The following is a 26,381-nucleotide window of genomic DNA, read 5'->3' as shown; positions in this document are numbered from 1 at the left end:
GTGTCGAGTTTAGTACTTTCCATTGAATTCCATTACGTTACGATATCTTTACTAAACTTAGTCATAAGTACTAAACTCGGCTAAGACAGTAGCATAAACAATTACAAAATTTTCCACAAAATATTTTTTTTTTAATTTCCACAAATTAATGAGGAAATTTCCATAAAAAATATAAAAAAGCGATAAAATTGACAAAACTTCCCATGAACTTTAAACGTTTTGAAAGAAGAAGTCAACTATGGAAAAATGCCCTGCTCATAGCTTTGAGTTGTCCTGCTTTTGACGGAAATTGAATAAAATTTCCGTGGGATAGAAAGAGAGAGCAATTCAATTTTACTCAGTCACTGAGTAGGTGAAAGTTAGAGAGTAGGGAAAAAATCTTGCAAATCGGTCAACCCGTTCACGAGTTAAATCGTCAGGAAGGAAATCTTAACTCATTTTTATTATATAGAAGATGTTTGACTTTCAAAAGCCGCACCGAGAGATTGTAATTGTTGTATTGCAAATTTGTAAAAATGTACGCAAAAGAAGTGTTTACTGGTTTGTTGCTCGCCCAGAAGACGCCGAATGAGATTGATATGGTGGTAGGATGTCTTTTGGCACAGTTTATCGCCCTCAAATGTCTCTGCATGATGGGTTTAAGCAGCGGAAGCCGGGAAGTGGACGTCCGTGCTTTGTACGTATGCCAAACGTGATCAATTCGGCTCGTGGGAAGATAAGTCGCAACCTGGTGCGTTCCATCAGAAAACTTGACAATAACGCCAAAATTTCTAAGAAATCCATGCGAAAACCATCAAAGAACACCTTCCAAAACTTGAGTGAAACGCCACTTAATTACGGACCGGGTATATGAACTACGAGTGACTCGTTCAAAAAGATTGCTCTCTTTGTTGAAGAAAGAAAAAATATTGCTGTCAGCATCGATTCTAACACCAACGACCGCACGGACCGGTTCATTTCACCGATAAAAATTGGGGATGGGGAAGTTCTGAAGAAAGTAAAGTTCAAATTCCAATCTAATCTGACTGGTGTCATGATGTTTGGCTTGGGGGCGTCGAACGGTTTGAAACTACCGCCTGTTTTCATTGATGTTGGGGTTAAAATCAATTCCGAATTGTTGAACGGTATTTTAAAGGACCAAGTGCTTCCCTAGGGGAAGGCCAAGTTCTCCGAGGATCAAAACGTTGTCCTACAGCATGAAGTAGCGCAATGTCGCACGTCCAATCAACCCAACAGCGGCTGAAGAACAACATGAAATTTTGCTCGAAAGATTTGTGCCCCCCTAGCAGTCCGGATCTTAATCCGTTGGCTTGGACGAATGGGCACATGTTGAAGCACGAGCCTGCAAACCATCGCACCCTTTTGTGAAGACCCTATCGTCGGCCAGAACATGCACATGGCAGTCGATGTCGGAGGACTAGGTTCGAAAGACGTGTTCTAGCACCGGTGTCGTCTTGAGGATATAATAAAATAAAAAATAAAGCACACATCCAGTAAATTTGTTTGAAAGGACCTTATAATTATAACTGAAATCGAAAATGTTGAGATTATTGCTTGGAGTAGTTCAAATGGGATTTATAAAAAATAGAACCAATTTTCGCATTATTTTCTGCCACACCCTGTATAGGACGATATCGGGTATGCCCCCTCGGATTTTTTTGCCCAAAAATAATATTCGGATAATTTTGAGGAATTTCAAAACATTCTTCAATAAACCCGAGGAGCTTTTAGATTTTTTTTAATTAATTTTTTTATTTTACTCCATCCACCCTCGACCTTTCGGAGACCAGTAGGACATAATTGAAATTAAATATATGTTAAGGCCTTAGGCCGTTACAAATATTTAATGTCCTATTGGTCTCCGGAAGGTCAAGGGGGGATAATAAAAAAAAATATTGTAATGAAAAAAATCAAAAAACTCCTTGAAAGTTCTCAAAATTATCCGAATTTTATTTTGTTGAGGGTTGGGCAAAAAAATCCGAGGGGGGGGGGGGGGGCAAACTAGTTTTTAAATATTTGTATCGGCCTATTGGATATCAAAAAAATTAAGTACATTGCGTAAAATTCCGCGGAAAAAATTAGAAATTTCGTTTCGATTCGAAAAATTTCGAATTGAATGCAGCTTGATTTCGTATCGTTTCGAGGTCTCGAAAATAAATCTGTATTTCGTTTCGATTTGTTTCGAATCAACAAAGACATTTTAAATTTCGTTTCGTTTCGTTTCGCCAGGAAAAAGTGTTTTATCGCATACTCTTAGATAGTGTACAGCTGCAACCATCACCGATGCAAACTGCTACAGAGACTTACCACCCATCACTAAGTCAGTCTAAGCCACTGGTGGCTCATTACAGAAAAACCCATTGCGAAAGCTGGGCTGTCAACGGCATTATTGATTATAATAATTATTCCTTCACGTGAATTGCGTCGGACTTAGCGTTTACTCCGGCAGACACCTACGAATCAGCAAAAACGAGCCAAAGAAAGTTTACCAGAACGCATTCACTGCGGGAGCGAAGAAGATTCCGAGCCCCTCTACTGCATCAACAGACGTAAGCTAGAAGCTATCGTCATGTGCCCCCAAGCTTTCCAAGGAAAACGCACGTTTAAGTTAGCATAAACGAACTGCACCAGCTAAAAGCCCTGCAATGGCGGACATAAAAAAAAACTTTCAATGAATAACTAAAGAAATGTTGATAATTTACTAAGTTGAAAAGCAGGCCAAGTTATAATTGGAATGTAGTGCTATGTAAGAAGAAGCTTGCGATGCACATCCCGAGCAAAGTCTGAAAACATAATGAGAGCATATATTAAACATATTTTGATATTGATATCAAATTGAAATCATGATTTGTTTTCAAATATGAATCATCATGACTGATGACATGTTTTGATCTCATTTTGCTGTTGATTTCTAAATTGTATGATCTGATATCAAACTGTGTACTTATTTTGTTATCGGAACCAATATCAGAATTAGTTTTCGATTTGCTCTCATCGATAGTAGGAATAGTTTTCGATTTGATGTCACAGTAAGATTTTTCTGCTGTAGATTTTGATCTTTTAACCGTTAAAACGACCAAAAGGAAATCAACCTGAGTTATCAAAATTAGGCGATTTCACAACAACAAAATTAGTTATCGATTTGCTCTCAAGCTTCGCTCGGGTTACGAGATTGACTGATTCACCGAAACAAAGTGCTAAACTGTTAGCAAGTTTTGACGTAGGACTTACGTCTCTCTTTACTATACCGGGTGTCATTTCAAAATATTCAAATCGACCGCGTTACGCTGTGTTGAAAGATTTTAAACGTTAATAGTGTTCGTCTCAGTGGACGAATTTCTGCCGTAAGCCCCTCAATCGATAGATTTCAAGTATGCCTTTCATGTCCATGCTTGACCCGAGAAACTTGTTTCAATAGGCATGAAATTGTTTTCAATGAAAAACATTGAGATCAAGGGAACCTATAAATATGGGTACCGCATATTTCTTGCATCATTCCATTACCACGTTCTGATTGGTGCAGACACCAGCGAATGAGCTGGCGCTGGGTCTGCCGAGAAGCCATAAAATAGCGCAACGCTATTTTTTCCTTTCATTCTGACCGGGACAAGCGAAGCAACCGCATCATCGATTGAACATCACTCACACCTTTTAGCAGGCAATGAAGTCTGCACCGACCGCTTTTTCGGCTCGACACCATCGAAGCCACCTTCATCAGCCGAAACCTAGCCAGTACAGCAGCAGTCCACCCTACAGACCCGACAAAGCAGCAATGCTGAGCAGATACCGGCAGCAGCAGCAGTGTCGAGCCGAGACCGGCCGGCATCGGTGATGAGCCGAGACAGGCTAAAGAAAAGCCACATGATGCAGCATGTATGTCCAAAAAACAAACGGTTCTTCAGAGAGCCAATAATAGAGATCAATATCAAAGCTTTCAATACCCTTCGGGATAGAAATTGCAGGGTTGTTACGGAGATCCTGAAATATTTTCCGCGCCGACTAAAATCAAATCCACTCCATTTCCGCGCGACATGAAAATCCATTCTGCGCCAAATCCGCGCGACCCAAAACAAAATTCTAAGCAAATACACGTTAAATATCAACGTTAAATAGTACGCTAAATATTACCACAATTTAGTGAACGTCTTTTTACGAGTTCGTTTTTGTAATATTACTGATAGTATATGTTTTACTTAAAGTATATGTTTTAACTTCAACGTTACACATGTTTGTACAAAATTGAAAATAGGATTAAGGAAAAAGCAGTTGATATAACAACTCATCTAAATGGTCCACAACTGTCTGCGGGTGTTTCTCCGAGAACATCTGTGGAAATTTCTCCATTCTTGCAAAAGGTTCCCCGGAAATTTATGCGGAATTTCTTTTTTTCATAAATTTTTGTGAATTCCTCAAAAACAACATGCAGGAAATTAAATTAAATTTCCGTGGGATAGAAAGAGAGAGCAATACAATTTTACTCAGTCACTGAGTAGGTGAAAGTTAGCGTGTAATCGATTCGTTTTGAGATTCGCAAGGTTTGTATATACACGTATATAGTAATAGACAACAAACGCACGGAAATTGATCAAGAGTGCGTTGGTGCAAATAGTTCATTGTAACATTTGCAACACCCGGGCAAAGCTGGGTTGCTTTCGCTAGTAAACAAATATAATCTCAACAGTGATTAATCAATAGCTACATGAATTAACCCAATATTCAAGTTTAAAAATTTTCGCATTATTTTCTGCCGCACACCGCATATGAGCAAAATGTACCCGGAATACAATCAGCACGAGCTATCAGAGGTTCGATAGCGAATTCGATCATCGACCGATCCACTTCAGATGTGGCTAACCATCTGACATTTGTATATCTCGCGGTTAGGATCATAGGGGCGTAACTGCGTTGATCGATTTCTCTTCGTCGATGCATTCTTTTTAACAATGAAGCGAATTTAGACATTTTGCCAAAGATTTTATGGTTTGAGGTGGTAAAGGATGGTTGCATCTTGCTTCATGGCTGTAGTTTTGAATATATTGCGATATAAACGAAGGAAAATATCGATGAAGAGAAATTGATCAATGGAGTTACGTCCTTATGAAGCTATGCACGAGATATGATTTGTTACTATTTTGTCTTATTTTTTAAATCCCTTTTTCCGTGATGTATAAAGTACGTCGATTTCTTCAATTGAGGCTCAAGAAAAGTTAGTCAGAATTGGTAGTGTGCCATTTGTCTCTTTTCGCCTGCCGCAAAATTATAACTGTGGTAGTACAACACCGAGCGGCAGCACAAACACTCACTTGAAACACGTGGTTGTTGGTTGCCAATTTTACTTCATCCTCAACTCTTCAACGGTGCTTACTCATACGTTTATACCTGGTTTAAGTTCTAAGTGGAGTTTCAGGCCTTCAGTAAGAAAGAGGCGCCCAGAAAAGACTTCGTCAAGGGCGCTAGGAATCCACGACTTTGCCTGCTAGACAAAGTTATCAGTAAAATCCACTTATTACGAACATTTAAATTCCAAGCCTGACGTACTAGAAATTGCTATAAATCCGACGCATTTTCGTTAGAAATAGGAAAACCCAAAAATTTCTTTTCGTTTTCTGTTGAACATTTCCAACACTGAAGACGTTTTCTAGAAGAAAATTCAATACGTATTTGTCGACTCGGAATGGGGTTACGTAACTAGAAGGCGTCAATATATACTTAGGAAACAAAATTTAAAAACAGCCTCTATGATTTTTTTCAGCGGCGCAGCCGAAATTTTAAGTACGATATTAGTTTAAATTAGTTTAGAAATTCCGCGGAATTCCGTTAAATTTCGTTAAAAGCTAGATTTTAATGACGAAATTTATGTAAATTAACGAAACGAAACGAAATTAAGAAATCAGATTTCGCCATGCTCAAATTCCGCGAAATTCCGCGGAATTTCGTTTCGAACCACCTGAAACGAAGTTTTTCGAAATACCGCATATGCTTAACACTATCAGCCAGGCTTGTGCTTTTCAAATTGTGTAATCGATTATCGTTTAAAATAATATAAACCTAATTAATACCAATTTAATGTCAACAAAGAAGTTCAATCGGATGTTTGGCATTGTTACTAATGCTTCGAATCGAGATACAATTATCGAACGATTCTTACTCTCTAGCGAGTTTTTATCTATTGGTAATTTGGATATGTGAACGCTTGAGAGTGTTGTTCATCCTCGATTATTTGAAAATTTTATTTTTATCTTCATTTTCAAATGTTGGTCCAAAAATTATATACACCACATCAAAAGCAGATTCAGGCTGGGCTTGAAAAACGCTTGCTTTGGTCTCATCGCACAGAATAGTCGAAAACCTGTAGATTACATACAGCTACGTAGTTCAACGTCACCTTTGCGTACAACCTGATTGGGCTGAACCTTTGAGTTTTTTATATTTCTTTATATAGAAATGTTCATATCTTTTTATTGTTCTTTATTATTGTTTTGTGGAAAGTAGACTGGCCCATGAAACAAAAAGGCACCCCCCAGGATTGTGTCTTTGGGTGAGAAAATCAATCTCTCAAAATTTCAGGTCAATCGCTTGTTGCATAAGCTGGCGCATTTGATTTGAAGTTTGTATGAGGATTTCCTCCAAAATATATGAGAAAATACACCTCCGTCACTCATTCGATCTGGGAATGGATTCTGATTGATCGACTGCCATCTTCGGCAAAGTTTTTCATTTTGCTAGCATTCCCAATTGGGGAATATGTTTAGCTCGCCCTGCAGTTGCAGTCATAGAGTTTCACTCTGTTGGACACCTTCCCTCCTTCGACCGTTACTTTGATGTTGTGAATGTCCACTGTCCACATGTCCTTGTTCTCCGTTGAGTTTTGTTTTGACTACCGGGAAATCTGCTTCGTTATTCTCCAGCGTATCCTCTTCATCAAGGTGAGTGTGAATACCTTACGAATACGATAGTTTGTTCATCGGCTCACAGATTCGAAGATTTTCTTCCTCCAGCTTTAATCTTTTCATCCATTGGGCATCGCGATTTTTCATATGGGTTGATCCTTCACCGTGATCGTTTACTTCTGCAAAGTCGGCTCCATCTAATTTCGTCTGCTTCCTTGCAAGCCCTTTCGGCTCTCCACTATCTGTTTTATACTGTTGACTGCTTCTCTCCCTGTTGATGCCATCTTGCTGGAACGTTTGTTCCTGTTTTTGTTCTGGTTCGAATAAATCGAAGCTGTCTTCAGCGGAATTAATAACGAGACGCGGCACCAGATCATAGCAGTTGATGATTTCTTGGGTAAATAATACCGAATTCAGTTCAATCAAAGCTAATTGCCTATTTCCGGGGATTAAACCACCCGACTTGGACATTCATTTACCAAACCATACAATCGTTTTGCATTAACTTATTGAATGAGGGATGACAGATCACAGAATGTTTGAATTTATTATTTTTTTTTAAAGTTTTGCATGGAAAATGCGTTTTGAGACTTCATCGGCTATTATCTCAGAATGCGAAAAACCAATATGGGACTGATATGAAAGTACCGGCAGTATATCTCAGAAACGGTAGCGCCTAAAAAAATACCGTATACCTTTTCCATTGGAAATTTAACGTACTTTCATAAAATCGGGTCGACAAAAACGTAAAAAAAATTTTGACGATTTTTGAGGAACCAACTGATTTTAAGGAATTATAACTTTTTTGGCCACCATTTCTCCATTATGACTCATCTGCTACAACATATCAAAAAATGGAAAGTAATGAAAAGCTCGTTTTTGAGCAAGTTGATTTTTAAGTTTTATCTTCATTGTTTGAACAATATTTTTTTCACATAGCCCCATTGATTACCTGAAACTTTGCCAAAGACATCGAAATGATCGGACAAGCCGGTTTCAAGTTGAATTTTTTGAAAGTGTTCAAGGTGGTTTTGCTTGGGGCCTTGTCAGAAGTTAGGCTAGAGTCAGGATGGCAAACTAATGATGCAAATTATGTTTTTTGATCCCAAGAAATGAATATGCAAAGTTTCAGAAAAATCAGGAAATACAAAATTGAAATCTCGAAAAAAAATCTTGATTTCACAGAGAATTGCTCAATACTGTTGTATATAAAAATGTCTATCGTAATTAGTAAATTAGAAGTTGCATAGGTCACATCACTTTCCATGGTGAAGCCCGATCTATGTTTCCGATTACCCCTGCCAACTAACTAAACTTCCTTTCCGTGGTAATTGTGGAGATGCAGAGGTATTCTCGGTCTCAACAATTACCACACACTAACATTTCCTCCTTTTCCCAACTGACTGTAAGGACTTGGGCGGCGCCGTTATTGATCAACGTTTGAGAGCTGCTGGAACGTGCACTTCGTGAATAGACGGTAAATCCCAACCACTATTCACTTGGATCGAAGTGCAATTCGCACCAGCTCTGGGCAATCACGGAGTATCAACCATTGATATGTACAGTCAGTCTAAGCTAAGCTAAGCTATGAAGATGATTGTCGAAAGAACGATAGTCATGTTGATTCAATCATGCGATGCAGGACCAAAACAACAACAATATTGTATTGAATAAAGCAGTGAATCAGTGTTGAAACAACAACTTTGGAGATTGAAACAACAATGTCGTCCACGTTGTTGGACGCAACAATCGAAATAGTTGTTTCAATTGTACCGGATTCATCTGCGTGTAACTCTTCCCATAGGATCAGTGTGGCGAAAGGCATCTAAGGTTCGATATCTCAAAATTAAGCACCTTCATCGAAAAAATATTTGGTAGGCGTAGTACCGGACACCTTCCTACATAACCGGTACCAAATATTTTTTCATGAAAAGTTCCTAATTTTGAGAAAACCCGCGTTAGATGTCTTTCGCCATATAAATTTCTGGCGGTTAACTCATGCTGGCTATTTGCGCATATACTATAGCTGGCAGGTAGAAAATCAACCACTGCCAATAAGCAAGCGGTTTCAACTGTGACCAAGGGGAATAGTAGTTCCCGAAAGGCGACGGGTAAAATGTTTAGGATGGATCTCCCTCTTTGGGGGGGTGGGGAGGGGTAGTTTTGAAGTGTGCCATAAGTCATATTTTTGAGCAATTGTTTAGTATTTTGAAATTTTTAGCGGCATAACAGTAGAAGTAACTAATGGTCAATGTAGATCAGCGGTTCTCAACCTGGGGTACATGTACCGCTAGTGGTACGGATGTTGGTGGAAGTTGTATTATAATTGCAAAAAAAACTAATTTCATGATGACCTCGAAACGATTGACCTCCACACGTAACAAGCTAATCTAAATCATAATTTCTACTTCGTAATTGGCAAAAACTAGTTCCGCTCAGTAGGGTTTCAGACAGATTCTATAACATGTATCACGTCCTTATGGCCAAAAAGGAACTAGCTACGGGTCTGCTTGTGACAAACTGGGCGTCGATTTCAAAACATTATTAGAGAGGAGTGCAGCGCGAGATATTTTCAAAATTGAAACATCGTCACATTTGGCCACATGGATGACGATGACAAGAAGTCCATAGTAGCCCAAGAGTTCCCCAGATGCTGCACACTAATAATGAATTCTACTAGCCACATCGATTTGTGGAGGCAAAACGATGAACAGGAATAATACAAAAAGGTTGATAATCCGATGATTATGAAGAGCTGAAATACACAAACGCAGAAATTCCTCTAGTCCGAATAAGGGTATCACAGTGGCGGGATGATTACAGAAACATTTTTGAAAATGGATTTTCGACCTAGAGCTACCATTGGCAGGAAAATTAGTTCAAGATTGATGATAAAACTTAAGGTATTCATGAAGGTTCACGTCCCAATGACAAACAAAAAAATGCATTTTAACATACCCTCGAAAAACCCGGAAAATCTCCAATGCTCGTAAATCGATGTTCGATGGTTTCGGTTTTATCAAATTCGGATTATTTTAAGCATTGAGTTTCGTCAAATTTTTGCCTATCTCAACTTTTTTGTCCAACCCCTGTTAAGCACAATGAAACAGTCGTCTCACTTAGGACAAAATGCAATCAAAATCACCGTCACGGAAACATTCTCGCCAAATGCTAAATGCACTGTATGAGGACAAGCAGTAACCGATCGACCACCTACAAAATATTGAATTCATCGTTAAAATGATGAACGATGGAACATGTGGAGAATGAGACCTAAACTTAAACAATTATGACAAAATTATTAGTGTTACCAAAGTTTAAAATAGCTAAGCTAAATTACGTAAATTCTTCGGAAGCCCAAAATTATTTTTTGAAAATTCAATCGGTTTGATAGAAGGCACGTGAGATTCAAATACGAAATTATGACTTTAACATGCCTCCAGATAAATTTTCAAAAAAAAATCCGGGGTACCTCTAGTTATGCAAACGTTTGAAGGGAAGGTTGAAGGAAAAGGTTGAGAACCGCTGATGTAGATGATTGACAACAATAGACAAACAGACATAAATTGGCTTCCGGATGACCACCGAACAGGTGCCGGACAGGCAGAATAACCGGTATAAAAGGTCATCATAGAAACACGGAAGTTTTCCGACACTTCAAACTTCTCAGAATCTCATAATTTCTTTGTAGGGTGAACCTGGTCATGCGATGGCCACGGAACAGGTTCCAGAAATCCGGAGTTTCCGGTACAAAAGGCCAACATGAAACCAAAAAAACAAGTCAGTCGTCCGACACCTCAAACTTCTCAGAATCTCATGAATTATTTAGAAAACGCCTTAGCTTCGTGGTAGGGTAAACCTGACCATGCGGTGGCCACGGAATAGGTTCCGGAAATCCGGAATTTCCGGTACAAATGGTCAACATAAAAATACCAATCAAGTCAGTCATCCGACACCTCAAACTTCTCTGAATTTCATGAATAATCATAAAAACCATAGTTTCTTGGTAGGGGGAAATTGACCATGCGATTATGTCCGAACAGGCACCAGAAACCCAGAATTTTCGGTAAAAAAGCCCAATATAGAACTACACAACAAGTCAGTCTTTCGACACCTCAAACTTCTCCGAATCTTAAAAGTAATCAAGAAAACGCCTTAGTTTCTTGATAGGGTAAAACTGGCCATGTGATTTATTAGCTATCGGGCAAGTAAGTACAGTGCAAGTATTATGTTTGTTACGTTTAAGATTGTTTGTAACCTACGAGAATATTAGCAAGTAATCGTGAATCATGAATACATAAAATCGGAAATTAAAACGGAACGCGAGCACTGCACCTGCACCTGCCTAACCCATCAACCGTCAGTTTGAATGCGAATCAACAGTCCACACCCCTGCAAAGACTAAACGACGCTAAGCGGCGCGGCAGTTTGGCATGAGCCAAACGCACACACACCACGAACGACATCAACGCAAATCAAGAAGAACGAAAAACACTGTTATTCGGTATCTCCGTGCGAGAGCATCGCTGTCGCCATCGTTTGGCGAAAAAATTGTGAAAAACCCGTCGAGGGAATTATTGTGCGCGGTTTAGAAGTGATTTTCGGCTTCATTAGCTTCGCGAAGGTGTCGGACATAGAATGCAGATTTCACTGCACTAAACGCCACCGTGTTTAAGGATAATTTAGTCCCCACGCGAATCAGACCTTGAGTCGCATGTGCCTACAACGAACGAACAAAAGGTAGGACTCTCTTAGTCGCACGCCACGATGCAGGATTAACCTCAATTCAATCGCAGGCAAAAGCTCCGAAATTTCGCAGAAAGGTAGACGGTAAGAGGAAGCACGGAACCGATCACCGGTGAATTTTATTCAACGGGCCAACAACCGAATAGTAGAAGGTAATCCTCTTTTTGCATCAAGCAGTACACACGTCTAACCGCACATGATTTACAGCTCACTCAAAAGCCGGAGAAGCGAGCCACAACTTCGTCCGGCGGAAATCGTTCCCTTTTTTTTACACCAATTGGGATCCAGACTGAACCAAAGCACCCCATCCATTGGGTAAGTCAAACCACGGAAAAGAGTGAGCAGTCGTTTGATAATTGTCGTTCGTAGGGTGTTTGTGTGGTACCGAAACAGTTGGACGGTTTCAGACGGAAACCTCGTCATCGACAACGAGTACGTCAAGGGCCTCGGAGGGACCCCATCCAGCATCCCGGTCGCGCTGGACGGCCAGAGGGGTCTCCAGCGGAGGAATCAGCCTTGCGGGTCGTGTGGAGAGCGACGACGCGGCGAACAGATGGTGGAAGGCGTGCATATTGCGGCGGTAGACGGCCGGCCGCGACAGGAATCGGCACAATAGGGAGACGCCCCAAGTAGCCGGTACCGTGAGTACGGAGAAGAAACCGTGAGTAAGAAAACTGAGGTGTTTTGTAAAGTAGGAAGATAGAGAAAGAGGAGTGAAAAGGAAAGAAGATAAGATGAGTAGGAGGTAGGAAGTAACAGAGGAAAATGGGTGCATTACCCTAAATACATGTATTAAATTGAGATTTGTGGTTATTTGATTTGTGTTGGTGCTTTGGCCCTCCAGTCTAATTGCTTCTTTCGTCCGCTTTGGTAGTTCTGCTCTACCCGCTACCGGAAGCTCGCAATATGTTATTAGAGTTTGGTTCTGCTTTGTGCGAATGCTCACTTAATTAGAAAGTAAAGGCTTCAGTATACGTTTGCTCGTGTAATGACGGCGTGTTTATATTATTATTTGTAAAGCTCTGACAGTCACACAACTTATCAGTGCGAATCCAGATCTAACGATACCTACCCAATAACAAATGTTATATCCTGTGTTTTTTGTAAAGACACAGAGGTAAACACGGTCTTTAAATAACAAACATCACCTACTTATGTTCTTTCCTTTTTCCTAACTGACTGTGAGGACGTTGAGTTACTGAAACTTACACGGTTAGAATGACTAATCCCAATCAGCCGTTCAGTTGATTAATTGTGCAATTTCAATTATTCGGGTCCATCACGGAGTAGCAACCATAAATATGTACATTCAGTGAAAGCTAAGGTAAGCCAAGAGTAAAACGGGTTATGTGATGGCCACCGAACAGGTTCCGGAAGCCCGGAATTTCGGATACAAAAGGCCAAGGAAATTCTCAGAAGTTCGAGGTGTCGGCAAACTGATTTATACGTAAGATCTTTATGACTGGAAATTCCGGGTTTCCGGAACATGTTCCGTGGACATCGCATTGTCAGTTTTACCTTACCAAGAAACTAAGGCTTTCTCTAGATTTACTCATAAGGATCTGAGAATTTTAAGGCGTCGAAGGACCGATTTATTCCGTGGTTCTATGCTGGCATTTTGTTCTAGAAATTCCGGGCTTCCGAAACCTATTCCGTGGCCAATTTTATACCACAAAGAGACCAGGTGATTGTTTAGATTACTCATGACATTCGGAGAAGTTTGCGGTGCTGGAAGACTGACTTGTTCTGTTCTGTTTTATTTGGATTTTTTCCGGAAACTGCGGGTTTAACGGAAATTGCATATACTGTAAACGTAAGATTCGTTCGATTCAAATTAACCTAAGTATGCAATTTACACCACTTTGAAAAAGTGGTTTTTGACCGTCATTTTGAAGATTGGCAGCTGAGAGCGTTTAATCAAGTCAGCAAAAGGAGCTCTGAAGGCGCTTGATGACCATCGAAAGCTAACGGATGAAATTCTTCTCACTATGCTAGTCGAAGCAAGGGCGTGGTTAACTCAAAACCACTTACATGTGTGCCACAGAAATCTACCGATGTTGAAGCTCTGAATGCCAAACATCAAGCCTAGGGCAACAGTCGCGCGCGGCAATCGAAACGGCACCATGTGGAATACCGACATGGGGGAAGGCCACTACACGATCTTGAGCCCGGATTCCCCCACTCGACTGAGTCGGTCCGGTGTCCACGCAACCCTCGACCTATACATAACCAACATAAATGACCACGTCTCGCAGCGGGTCGTCTACCAGGAGGTCAGTTCGAATCACTAACCGGTGGACGCGGAAGTGGGCTCCTCGGTCAATCGGCATCAGCAGTTCCGGCGAAACTACCACCGAGTCGACTGGGGCCGGTTCCAAAGGTGCGTGGACAACAACGTCGACTACGAGCAATCGATCGGCAGCTGCGTTCCATCGGGGAGACGATCTCGGTGGACCAAGAGCAACATATACCGACGGCACGGGAGGTAAGCAACTCCCTAAGCATCGATAGGGGAAGAGGCCCCAAAACGCCCCCCGGGGCAAAACGCCTTTTGGGTATTCCGTCATATTTACCCTATTTAATATGGCCGTAACGAAACTTGACCTAACATTATGTAGGTTAGGCTACAAATGTGTCATAATAAATATGGGAAGGTTGGAAAAACCGAAATTTTCACATTTTGATGAAACATCTAACATTTTGGCGAGGTAAAAGGCCCTAAGCGGACTAACCTACAATGTACTACGCGTCTCCACGCACTATCCATACTAGAACTCTGACTCGCCGACGAGTGGTGCGATGTTCCCAAAGAGCTGCCAGCTTCAAGGCGTTTTGCCTCATGAGTTTTCCGGCAACGAAATATCAACTGTTGCATGAAGCAGCCGTCAACGAGCATTGAATTGACGGCCTATATTGAATCATAGAAGAACATAAAGGCCCCAGGCTTCGACAGCATCCCGAATCTCGAGCTCAAACACATGAGTGCTCCGTTCTTCGAGCACATCTCGCTGATCTTTAATCAGTGTCTCCGGCTCAGCTACTTCCCATCGCCCTGGAAGTCAGCGAAAGTCATCCACATCCGGAAGCCTTGGAAGGATCCTTCCTCCCCCAAAAGTTTTCGTCCCATCAGCCTTCTCTCAGAATTATCCAAGCTATTCGAAAAAGCTGTTCATCACCGTTTACTTGAGTCTGCCGAAAATCTCAACATCTTGCTCGAGGAGTTTGGTTTCCGATGCGGTCGGTCAACTGTACACCAACTGACTCGAGTTACCAACGTCATCAGACGGAACAAGTTTGTCTCAAAAACATCCGCCATGCCCTTACTCGATGTCGAGAAGACATTTGACAATGTATGGCATGATGGCCTGGTGTACAAACAAATACCTGTCGGCAAGGACATTCCGGGTCTGAAACTTACTCCTTCGACGTCCTAACGTCTATGGGGTGGACGTCCCAACGTCCCTAACTAGCTCACCTCGTATGGGGTTCTCAGGGTCGGCTTGAACCTGCTTAGGGGACACACAGACAAAGGTACATCAGAGGACAACACAGAGCCAAGGAAATCCCATGCACAACAGGGCTAGTACTTGAAATGATTGAAATCTAATACATTTTTACTTATTTATTTTTGAGTTCTTTTCATCTTGGGTTTAGTGGTTAGTTTGAGATTAGTATCGTTGCGGCCGATTGTTGCATTTGTCATACCTTGGGGATTGGCGCGTTTCCGCCGGGCGAGGTCAGCTGGTAGGTCGTTCTGGTGTCCATTTCTGGCGATGTACGATCCTAGGAGCAGCGGAATCTCTTCGTGTTGGGCTTGAAAAATAGCGCCCGAGGACGGGGCCTCGGTAGGACAGGATCTGACTTGATTCGACACTGGAACAGACTTGTCGGCGGTCACTGCCCAGATGACTGCGGAGACGAAACTACGGATCTCGAAGCGTCCGAGGACGGGGCCTCGGTAGGGCAGGATCTGACTTGGTTCGACGCTGGAACAGACGTGTCGGCGGTCACTGCCGGGATGAATGTGGAGACGAAACTACGGATCTTGAAGCGATGTCATGCACCGGGAAATTCCGTTCGGCGCTTCGGGCCTGAGGTGTACTCGATGTTGGCCTTGGATTGGACGGATGGTAGCTCTCAGGTCGATGGATGCTAGAGGCACTAGGTTGGGTCCGTCGGTAGAGTATGGCACGTAATCGGACCCACACCAATGGCAGGGCGCTGGCCCCAATCGAATAGAAAAGACTGTCAGCAGTTCTCTGACCAACTCGGGTCAGCAGATAGTCGGCTTTTGAATAAGCCAGCTCCGGGTTCTTCGATGGCGAACGGAAACGACTAGCATGCGGAAATCAGGACCCTGGCGGCAACCACCGATGGCTAGGGACACGTGGTAGCTGGTTTCTAAAAATAACCTCGTTATCCACACCTGCAATGTCGGACGGCAGGAATTCGGGCTAATCGATCACGGTCTACTGACTTAGACTTCTCCGGAATCACGACTATTTTTACCGAGCTCTTCACCGAGATTCACTTGTTCCAACTATCGCTTTTTCTTCACCTTTTTTTTTGCGTCCGTACTCATCAACGTCTTCCAAAAAACTCCCCGTTTTCTCGTTCCTCACCCTTTTTCTCTTTCTCTCTCTTCTTCCTCCTTTCGCCCCGGAACTTCCTTAAACGCCTTTTTACTCGCCTCTTCGCTCGTAGGGGTGGAGTTGACGCGTCGCATTAGTATCTACACTTTCAAGGTGGAATACGCAAATAGTTGGCAATATACCTGCGTCTTCCACCTTATGGGTACTACATCATAATCTCACAATGGTATTTCTTTTAATCAAAATTAGGGTATGTAAGTTATGGGGCCGTCCTTAGCCGTGCGGTAATATGCGCGGCTACAAAGCAAGACCATGCTGAGGGTGGCTGGGTTCGATTCCCGGTGCCGGTCTAGACAATTTTCGGATTGGAAATTGCCTCCACTTCCCTGGGCATAAAAGTATCATCGTGTTAGCCTCATGATATACAAATGCAAAAATGGTACCTTGGCTTAGAAACCTCGCAGTTAATAACTGTGGAAGTGCTTAATGATGAACACTAAGCTGCGGGGCGGCAATGTCCCAGTGTGGGAATGTAATGCCAATGAAGAAGAAGAAGTATGTTAGTTGACTCCTTGTTAACGTATTCGGTAACAGGTCTCAATCAGCGGAGCGAGTTCCAATGCGCACAACATCGTCGCACGCGTCCCCCAGGGCAGTAAAGCTATGTCCATTTAGAATCCGGAATAATAAAATCATCTGTATCTCGGTAACGGATTGACGTACAAATAAGGTTAATACATCAAAACAAGGGTAATTCACTGTACTTTAGGGAAAAATTATTGATACAAATAATTTCTTCTTGTTTCTAGTGAAAATTCGCACCTTCTTCTTTATTCCTCTCTTCAAAAGTTGCACACCTCCGGAGTCAACTTCCTTGGCACATTTGTTCCACATTTTGGTCATCTGAGTCGCGTCCCGAGCTGTTTTTCCTTTTTTTCCACTTTTCTTAAGCTTTCGCTTCATTACTGCCCAAAATGTCTCAATGGGCCGGAGCTGTGGGCAGTTGCGTGGATTTATGTTTTTATCGATGAAATTTTCGTTATTATCGCGGTACCACTGGATGACTTCCCGGCTGTAGTGGCGACTCACCAAATCTGGCCAAAACTTTACGGGACCTTTATGGGCTTTATGGAAGGTCGACCGCGTTTTTTGAGACATTCCTCCTTGTACAGCTTCGAGTCCATCGTCTTATTCGTCACAAACACTTAGGTCTATGCCCCACAGTTACATATCCCTTGCCAAAATCATCCGTTTTTTTTGCAAGTTTGTCCAAAAAGCAAACTTAAACTTCGCAGGAACTACTCCTCGTGCCGTCACCATCTAGAATTTTTGGCTAGGAAGCTGTCCGAAATCCATTTTGACGTAGGTTCCATCGTCGATGACAGGATTATCAACGTGGGTGTGCAGACTTTTTTCTCTCCTTTCGGCTTCCATCTGGAATATTTTTTGACACGCTGCACGAAACTTCGTGAAATTCATACCACAGCATATGGGCGCCTAGGTAGACAAACCGCTGTAAAAGGACACTTTCGGTGCCGCTGCAATACAATAAATGATTCCGGATTCTAAATGGACATAGCTTTATCCTCGGTCCCCTGCTTTTCAATCTGTTCACCTCCGACATGCCAGAACCTCCAGAAGGCGGCATTCTGTGTCTGTTCGCAGATGACACCTCCATCGTCTACAACGGTAGAGTTATCAGAGCGCTAGTGGCAAAACTCCAACGAGGCCTGGATGCTCTGACAGAGTACCTCACCAGCTGGAAGATCTGTATCAACGCGGCGAAGACCCAGGTCATCATCTTCCCCCACTCCAAATCTCCTAAACTTGTTCCGCCTGGGGACTGTAAAATCATCCTCAATGGCACGACTGTGGAATGGGCCAATGAGGCCGACTACCTTGGCTTGACCCTCGACAGCAAGCTTATTTTCAAGCAACAGGTTGACAAAACGGTGACAAAGTGTAACGTTTTGTTGAAACTACTGTACCCTTTGATCAACCGCCGGTCGTCATTGTCCCTGAAAAATAAGCTTGCTGTCTACAAGCAAATCATCCTCCCTGTGATCGAATACGGCATGCCGGTCTGGGAGAGCTGCGCTAAAACCCACCACCTCAAACTTCAACGGGTCCAAAACAAATTCCTGAGGATGATCCTCAATACCCCTCCCAGGACAAGAATATCTGAGGTCCACCGTCTGGCCGGGATAAAAACCTTACATGAACGCTTTGGTGAATGTAAGGAAAAGTTTAGGGTTCGTTGCGCCTTCTCGGATCAAGAAGCGATTAGGGCGCTTGTTCCAATCTAGGTTATCAAATTATTATTGTAACTATTGAAATAGAACAGAATTAACGAAAACTAAAATTGAAGGGCCGAGCGGCCAACCAATGTAAAAATAATGTTAAAAACAAAAACAGAATATAAATGAATTTTAAGTTAAAAAAATGTTGAAGCTCTTACTCCGCGAACCATCTCCTCAGTGGTCTTGTTGCAGGAGTACGCATCGTCTGATGCAAATTAATGCGGTGTTGAACCGCAACTCCTTGATGACTGCTCAGCTAACTTTTGTTGAATGGAATTGCACTTCTCAAATATGCAACATCCAAAGCTCGTAAGCATTTGATAGATCTGGATGCTGATCATCCGGCTTTGGAAACTTTCGTTGAAGTTTGCATCTCTTTTCAGCTCTATGAAGTACGCAGTGCAGATCGACTGGCCGTTAAAGTATCAACACTTTAACAAACATTGACGAAACGTTTGACTTTTTAATCCTTAATTAATATCAAATAATCTCGGACTACATGCTTCTTCACAGACCTGCCCCTAAGCCTGCATGGGGCAATGCACGAGTTCGCAATCTGGATCGATTAGGAGCCAAATCGTTTCGGAAATACTGTCAATCCAAGAATCTCTTCACCAAACGGTCCGCCTTTCTGTCAAGCAATAATTATCGTGTCTCGTATCTCGATAACCGTTACCTTTATATATCTGTGCAATAATAAATGGATGCAAATAGAATCTTTTTGTATACAAAAGCACCTGTATTAGCAAATCAACCTAATTAAAATACCTGATTGTAATACGTGACTTCATGGTACACAAAAATCCCAACCATCAAGCACAGATGAATTGTGTGCCATTGAATGCATGCACGCTTAAGAACGCTAATTGCATACAGTGCCTATGATCGTATATCTGTAATAATGTACACAAGCAGTTATTGTAGAAATTATTTGAAAAATGTGAAACAAGCCTTTCCCAGGGAAATTATTTCGTAGCTGCTTCTGTACTCATGCTTCAATTTTCAACCTATCAAAAACAAATAAAGGACATGTTTATGGGCTTGTTTCTTATTTTTTGTAAAATTTTTGAGCAGGGAACTCGCATTTCAAGACTGAATGAATATGAGAAGGAAAAAAGAAAAGTTTCCTGAAATATTAGTGTGCAATAATTGCATAAAAGAATGTGCGGGTAACACGTCATACCGGCAACCGATTTCTCCAGTATGACGTTAATGTAGTTACATTTCGCAATGTGACTAATCAATTTGATAGTTCATTTTTTTTCAAGGCAAGCGTTATAATTATACTTTTATCCTTAGTAAAAAAAATACTGTTACAATCACTTCACAATTTTCATAAGCTTCCAGATTTCATAGTAAGAAAAACCTTTTTTATTTTTCCATAAAAGTTTCTCATTTTTATATATTTTTTAACAATTTTAAGAGAGAACATAACATTGATTAAAATAGACATTGCGTTGTCTCGGTATTAGTAATTATCTTCCTTATGATTGTTTTATAATAATTTTGTAAGAAAAACCGGTCATGATCTTCATTACTTCATAACAGGCTAGTCCACATATAAATTAACTTTAGAAATTACCTAAAATGATCCATTTTACGAGTTGTTTTGAGTCACGTTCAAATTGAAGAAATATGATTCTTTCCTTTTCAGAATTGCAAACACTGTCACAAATTCTAATTGCACTATTCCAGAACACAATGCTTGAAGAACGCAACGATATTATAATGACTACGCTACTTCGTTATCAACAGTCGACACATATTCCACACAAATCATGCGACACTAGTAGAGTTTTGTAATGCACTTTGAACTTCCGTCCAACTTTCGCTTTAATTACATTGGGGATCTTTATTCCTGGATGTTCACAACGAAACTGAACCTCCAACGGGAGCACTTGATCACCTGAATATCGCGAACCGTTTGATTGCTCTGCTGAGCTGCACAATGGAATGATCTGGACCGCCCGCGCCAGAAGCCACCTCCCGCCCCAAGCACGGGGAAATTGACAACAAACAGATGCAAATTCTCTCACGAACAACGTGCCCGGCTTGGCCTGGCCTGACCAGCAGCGGTCAGTGGATGATTAGAGATACGGCTTTAAATTACACCATTGTGGAGAAAACATTCCGACTTTTTTACGGTTTAAGTGCTCTTCATTTGGTTGTGATAAGGCGTTGCTGTGCGGATCATCTCAAGAATGAGATACTGATTGCAGTGATTTATGTTGCTACTAAATTAGTCTGAGCTGTTCTTGAGATACTATAAGGGGATCTTTCATGGATTGGTCTGAGTGGCATACTGCAATGTGGAAAAGCTGGAGAAAACCGCTGAATTACGAACGCTTCCAACGCGTATTTAAGTATGCTGTCCCACAGTGATTTGATAGACTCCCTCCCAGTCATTCACCGCGTGCGTTCGTAGAACGCCAAGCTGCAAAAAAGTTGCCTCAATTGAAATGTGATTTGCGGACGGTTAATCACATTCTTCCGGGTAACAGAAATCCTAGTATAGGCAGACGCAACAATTCACAATTGATAGAATGGAAAACGAAACATTGGCATTTGAGTTACAGTTTGTTTAATTCTGTCAAATAAGTGTTGGCATTACAATAGAGACCTCAAACGCTTCGCAATATTAATAGCTGTATGTGAATGATCTATCTATTAACCTTTCGGGGCTCGCACTGTTTTGAAAAGTACAACACCTTCGAAAAAAGCACGCTTATCATTCACAAGAGTGGCGGGACTGTTTGAGTGATCTAGGACCACGCGAGTACCGGAAGGTTAACGAAAATTGGCGCACTGTACTATAAATGCTTATTGACCTTCACTATTAATGCTTAGTTATGCATGAATTAATATCGATGTAATTTCACGAAAAATGGGAAACTTTTATAACTTGGCGAATGACTTCACGCCTAAAAACTGCAGCGGAAAGTGAACACACTTGTTCCCTTTTTGTTTTTCAAAATAAAATACCACATGAATTGATACGGTTTTTGGATAAAACACAAAGACAATTCTGTTATTTTTCTTGAAAGGGATGGCTACGCTTTTTTAAATAACCAAAATACATATTTTCATACAACATACAATTGACAATACAACAATTGTGAAATACTTGATCCATCTATGAGCTAAAAATATTTAGGTTCATCCAAGCATTGAACCGGATTTGAGCATATGCGAGGTGTCGCTCAAGTGATAAGCGGCGGTAGAGTAAATTGGTTCTTGGTTTTTTTTAAACTGTCTAAAGAAACACCTTCGAACTTTTATACATGAAGGAAACCTATGACACTTTTAAAGTACTCAACTTGTAAGGATATTATCTGACAGAACTTACCTTACAAAGCACCTGAAAAAATGGGAAGCCTCGATTTAATTTAAAACCAGAACTGACTGCTTCCCGAATGTAATCAGACTACTACTGACACGGTTCGAAAGCACGTTCCTGAATTAAGCTCACGATGGGCAATGTTTTTAATGCGATAAGAGCATCGGAAATAATCCTACAGCTTTCCTCGGAGAGGCTTAGTAGGTTTAGTCAACGGCTAATTTCGATGAACACATTTAATTCCTATTGGCATATAATTGGTATCATCGTTTGACGGTGACGACGATATTTTGCTCTAATCAATCGAATATTTTTGTTTGTAGAACAAATCTTTCACAACAAATTTGCTGATAGCGATCGGGGACAGACACCGCAAAGGTCAGTAGACAATTATTGTGGATTATTTAATTGATCAATACGCTTCGCAGTTTTGTGTTGATGTGCCTTTTATTAGATTACAGCCGAAGTGTTCCAGATGCACTTCCATTTCCTATATTCGTTCAGTTAAAACCGAAAAAATGGTTACGAATCTTTTTTTTTTAGCGTTACGTGCAGATGAGTCCGTTATTTTATATAATTTTCTCTAAATTGCGAATTATTGAAAAAGAAACGATGCTTGACATTTATTATTCGTTTAGTCGCCAGTCGCTACACAGCTAACGTGTGCAATTATTAGTAGCCATTAGTTAAAATGTAAGGCCATGTAGGGTAAAACGACCTATTATGGAGGGGTTAAGCACCGTGTCAAAACAAAATTGACTTCGAAAATTCTTTAAAAATTACCTGTTGGACTTTTTCCACACTGCAGTAGTCGAATAGGTTGCTCGTTAATTATAGATTCGTAAATATTACGTCAATTGTGCTAAACTTATGTTGTTTTGTTTTTATCACAATAAAAACAAACTACCGCAATAATAGGACGCAGTTGCCTATCGTTGCGACATTTTTCCAAGGTCAGTCCTATTGTTGCGGTATTGCATGCAATTCTTATGGAAATCGATACCGCAACAATAGGACCTTAGCACTACCGCAATAATAGGCTCAAAGGATTCAAATTTTTAATGAAAAATGTTGATTTTTCATAATTTTGAACGGAATTTTGTCAAACAAAAGCTGTTCTAGTCGGTAATTCGACGAGTTTTAGCGTATCCACAATTGTTTTTAATGCTATTATATCCAGAATGGACTATTTTAACACTACCGCAACATTAGGACATACCACAACGATAGGACGTTTTACCCTATTTATGCATAATGCAACTTGACATGACCCATTACATTATCATAATGGTCGGGTGAGAAATTAATTTTTCAGTCTGCGCATCAAAATAGAAAGGAGCGGATAATGAAGTTGTAATGTGTTGCAATATGTAGCACCATTGCTACTCACTCGTATTGAACGCATCTGCTTGGCGCCATTTTCCTAGTAGACAGAGTGTGCTGTTTATTAACTGCTTTTTACACTTGGCCGCCAATTCTAATCAGATTAGTGAAATGAGACACTTAAACGAGTTTAATTTTCCTGACAGTATTGATAAGAATGCTGTACAGCAAACTGGTGGTCTTTTATGACTTTGACATTGATTGCGGTGTATCGGTAATGCGAGCATGGTTTTGTTACCCAACTTGAAATTAGGGGTTCCAAATTCATAGAATGCAGCAAGCTAAGAGCCATATTTTCAGTCTGGAAAAAATTGAGAAGAAAATCTCTTGTGGAAAATTACTTTACAAAGAATACTATCTATCTATCTACTACAACTATCAATCAAGTCTTCAAAATGCAGTGTGAGGCGCTGACTCCTGCCTTTTTCAGATGGGGAATCGTCGCCTGGAAGAAGCGGCGTGCGAGGAGATGGAACAGCTGTGCCGTTCTCAAGCAACACGCAAGCTCTATGGTTCTATCAGAACCTCAACGCATCTCGCAAAGGCTTCGTGCAGGGATAAGGGTGGGAGCATCTTGACGGACGAATGTGTGGTGATCGAAATTTGGAAGCAGCACGTCGAGGAACAAATAAAAGGCGCTGAGAGTACAGGCATTGAGAGTCAAGGCAGCGGAGAAGATGACTACGTCTCTTCAGCGAATGATGGAAGCCAACCAGCCCTCACCTTGAGAGAAGTTGAGGATGCCATCCAACAGCTAAAGAACAAAAAAGCAGCTGGTAAAGATGATATCGGAGCTGAGCTCATCAAGATGGGCCTGGAAAACTGGTCACTTTTCTGCACAAACTGATAGTCAGAATCTGGAAAACTTTTTTTGATTATCGTTTTATTTTATTTATCATGCTCTAAAAACTCATATGTACATTATGTGTCAGATTTTTGTTTTGAAAAATGTATTGGAGATAACCACTTTCCTTCGAAGGGGCTCGAACCCACGACCCTCAGTACGCTAGACTGGTGCTTTTAACCAACTTAGCCAAGAAGGACCTCCGTCGGCCTTCGTAACTTAGCGGCTACTGAATGAGCCCGAGATTTCCAAATCGAGCGCATAGTCGAAGCACTAACAATCCATTTGTCAAGCCAACACTTCCACATGTGCGTAGTACACGTTCACATTAGAGGAGCGTGAGTATTTAAATTGTTCGGCAGCTACACACATTCTTCATCAGCAAATGTACTGATCAAGTAGAGGTTGTGTGTACTATTTGCCTGTCAGCCGTCAAGCTCAGACCCGACCGCATTGCGTAGGCAAGAGCACGCAACTCGCAATAAAAAATAATTGCCTATTTTCCGGGTATTGGACCACCCGACTTGGGCATTAATTAAGTATGTTCTAAAAACTCAGATGAGAATATGTACATTATGTGGAAGATTTTTGATTTCAAAAATGTATTGCAGGTAACCACTTTCCTCCGATGGGACTCAAACCCACGACTCTTAATCATGGATATGTTTGATTTACAAATATTTATCAAAATCACTGCTGGTAACACTGCCATATAAATCTCATATATTCGAAGCTTCGCGATTGGTGTTAGTTATCGTCGTGGGTTTGCAAAATGCGAGAAAAACAAAATTTTCGGTCAAAGCAAAACTGCACAAATCCGGGTTTTACAATAAGTTTTCGCCAAAATAAGAACGGTTCGTGCTAGTTTGTTATGTAGTGCTCAATCAACTTTTATTTCAGAATTGTAGTGTAAGTGCAACTGCTGATAATTGCCAGTGAAAGCCGGGCGATAAATATTGTGCTAATAAGAATGGTAGAAATTGAAGAAGAAACTTGATCTGATAACATTGAGAAAATATTCACTAAACACAGTTTTTAATAGTGATATAGGCAGAAAAATCCGTTCCAAACGGAAGAGGACATATTCATCTTCTGCCAGTAGCAGTATGTCTCCATTCGGTCAAGGGTAGTGTATTTCAAAATACGTTTTTAGAAAGTTTCCTCTCTGGTAGCACCTGGCGCAGGGTGAGGTGAGTGGAAGGGGTAGGCAGTGAGAGGGGGGAGGTTGGCTGCCATTGCGTGGCTTCTTTGTTTTATGTCCTTAAAGCACGAAGAGCCTACCTTCCGAAGTACAGTCGATTCTCTACATCTTGATATCAAAGGAACCAACGAGATAGGGAGAGATCGAAGCATGGAAGAGCAGTTCGGAGTGAAAAGTGAAATGGGAAGGAAGCTACAAAATTTAAAGATTTGTGAAAATTGAATAAAAATCGAGTGAAAAAGAAAATAAAAATCGTCGGATTACCGGAAAACGTTCGCGGTCGCGGTCGCGAATGGAATATATTGTTTTGATATTAAATATCTGATGAAAGTGGCTGGGAAAATCTACCGGCTGTGATAACCTAAAAACAAAAACCTAACCTAAAGTGAAGTGAAAAGAAGAGCAGGAAAAAAAGTGAAATTTTGATAAGAAAGTACAGTGTGGAAGATAAAGAAAGAATGCCGCAAGACAGCCAAGGGATGAGGACAAGATCCAAAATCGGAAAAGGAGCAGAAGGAAGACGGCAGGAAGCATCAGGAAGATCAAATCCATCGGCCAAATCCATCATCACCAAGAGAGATGTGGTTTATCTAGAACCTGTCGATTATGACAAACCGACTCCAAACCACCCAGTTGCAATTGGAAAAATGCTGTACGAGGAAGGCTTCAAGAAGTGTAAGGAAATCCAGAAAATTGGAAAGTTCCGTTTCAAGCTGGTTTTGGATAGCGTGGAGGATTTTGCACATCTGACCGGCCTTAACCTGACACCGAAGAACCTGAAGCTTTATGTTCCAAAAATGCATAGGAAGATTATACTTTTCGTCCCGAATGTGCCGCTGGATTTCACAGAGGAAGAAATCAATACGGGTATTACTTCCAGTGCTCGGGTGATGAAAGTGCCACTTTCAAAGTGGAGAGAATAAAGAGAAGAAACACATCGGGTGATCTGGAAAAAACAAAAATTTTGAAGGTGACGGTAAAAGGGAAAGATGTGCCCAGATCGGTACAGATTTTTACGGTGAATTTCCGAGCCGTGCTATATGTTTTCCCGGTAAAACTGTGTATCGTGCTGGAGATTCGGGCACACA

The 26,381-nt window shown here is 41.2% G+C and overlaps 1 protein-coding gene and 1 long non-coding RNA gene across 3 annotated transcripts in view; one reads left to right on the top strand and one right to left on the bottom strand.

Annotated features, from left to right (window-relative positions):
- LOC134223037 (facilitated trehalose transporter Tret1-like) overlaps nt 1-22,027 on the bottom strand; it is a 45,020-nt gene extending 22,993 nt beyond the window's left edge. Inside the window, exon 1 of one of the 2 annotated variants that reach the window (XM_062702185.1) lies at nt 21,875-22,027. The gene's annotated coding sequence lies outside the window, so the exon portion shown is untranslated. Of the gene's footprint in view, nt 1-20,110; nt 20,356-21,874 lie in introns of those variants that run through there. The other variant, XM_062702191.1, reaches the window with a different exon arrangement.
- LOC134223082 (uncharacterized) lies at nt 11,378-12,435 on the top strand. Its single transcript, XR_009982462.1, has 4 exons — nt 11,378-11,630; nt 11,687-11,788; nt 11,844-11,951; nt 12,006-12,435. It is a non-coding gene; the product is annotated as an uncharacterized LOC134223082 (long non-coding RNA).
- Nucleotides 22,028-26,381: the final 4,354 nt, after the last annotated feature.

This window comes from Armigeres subalbatus, chromosome 1 (genome assembly GCF_024139115.2).
Source record: "Armigeres subalbatus isolate Guangzhou_Male chromosome 1, GZ_Asu_2, whole genome shotgun sequence".
In the NCBI taxonomy this organism is placed as follows: Eukaryota; Metazoa; Arthropoda; class Insecta; order Diptera; family Culicidae; genus Armigeres; species Armigeres subalbatus.
This window is presented reverse-complemented; position numbering and strand designations above follow the sequence as displayed.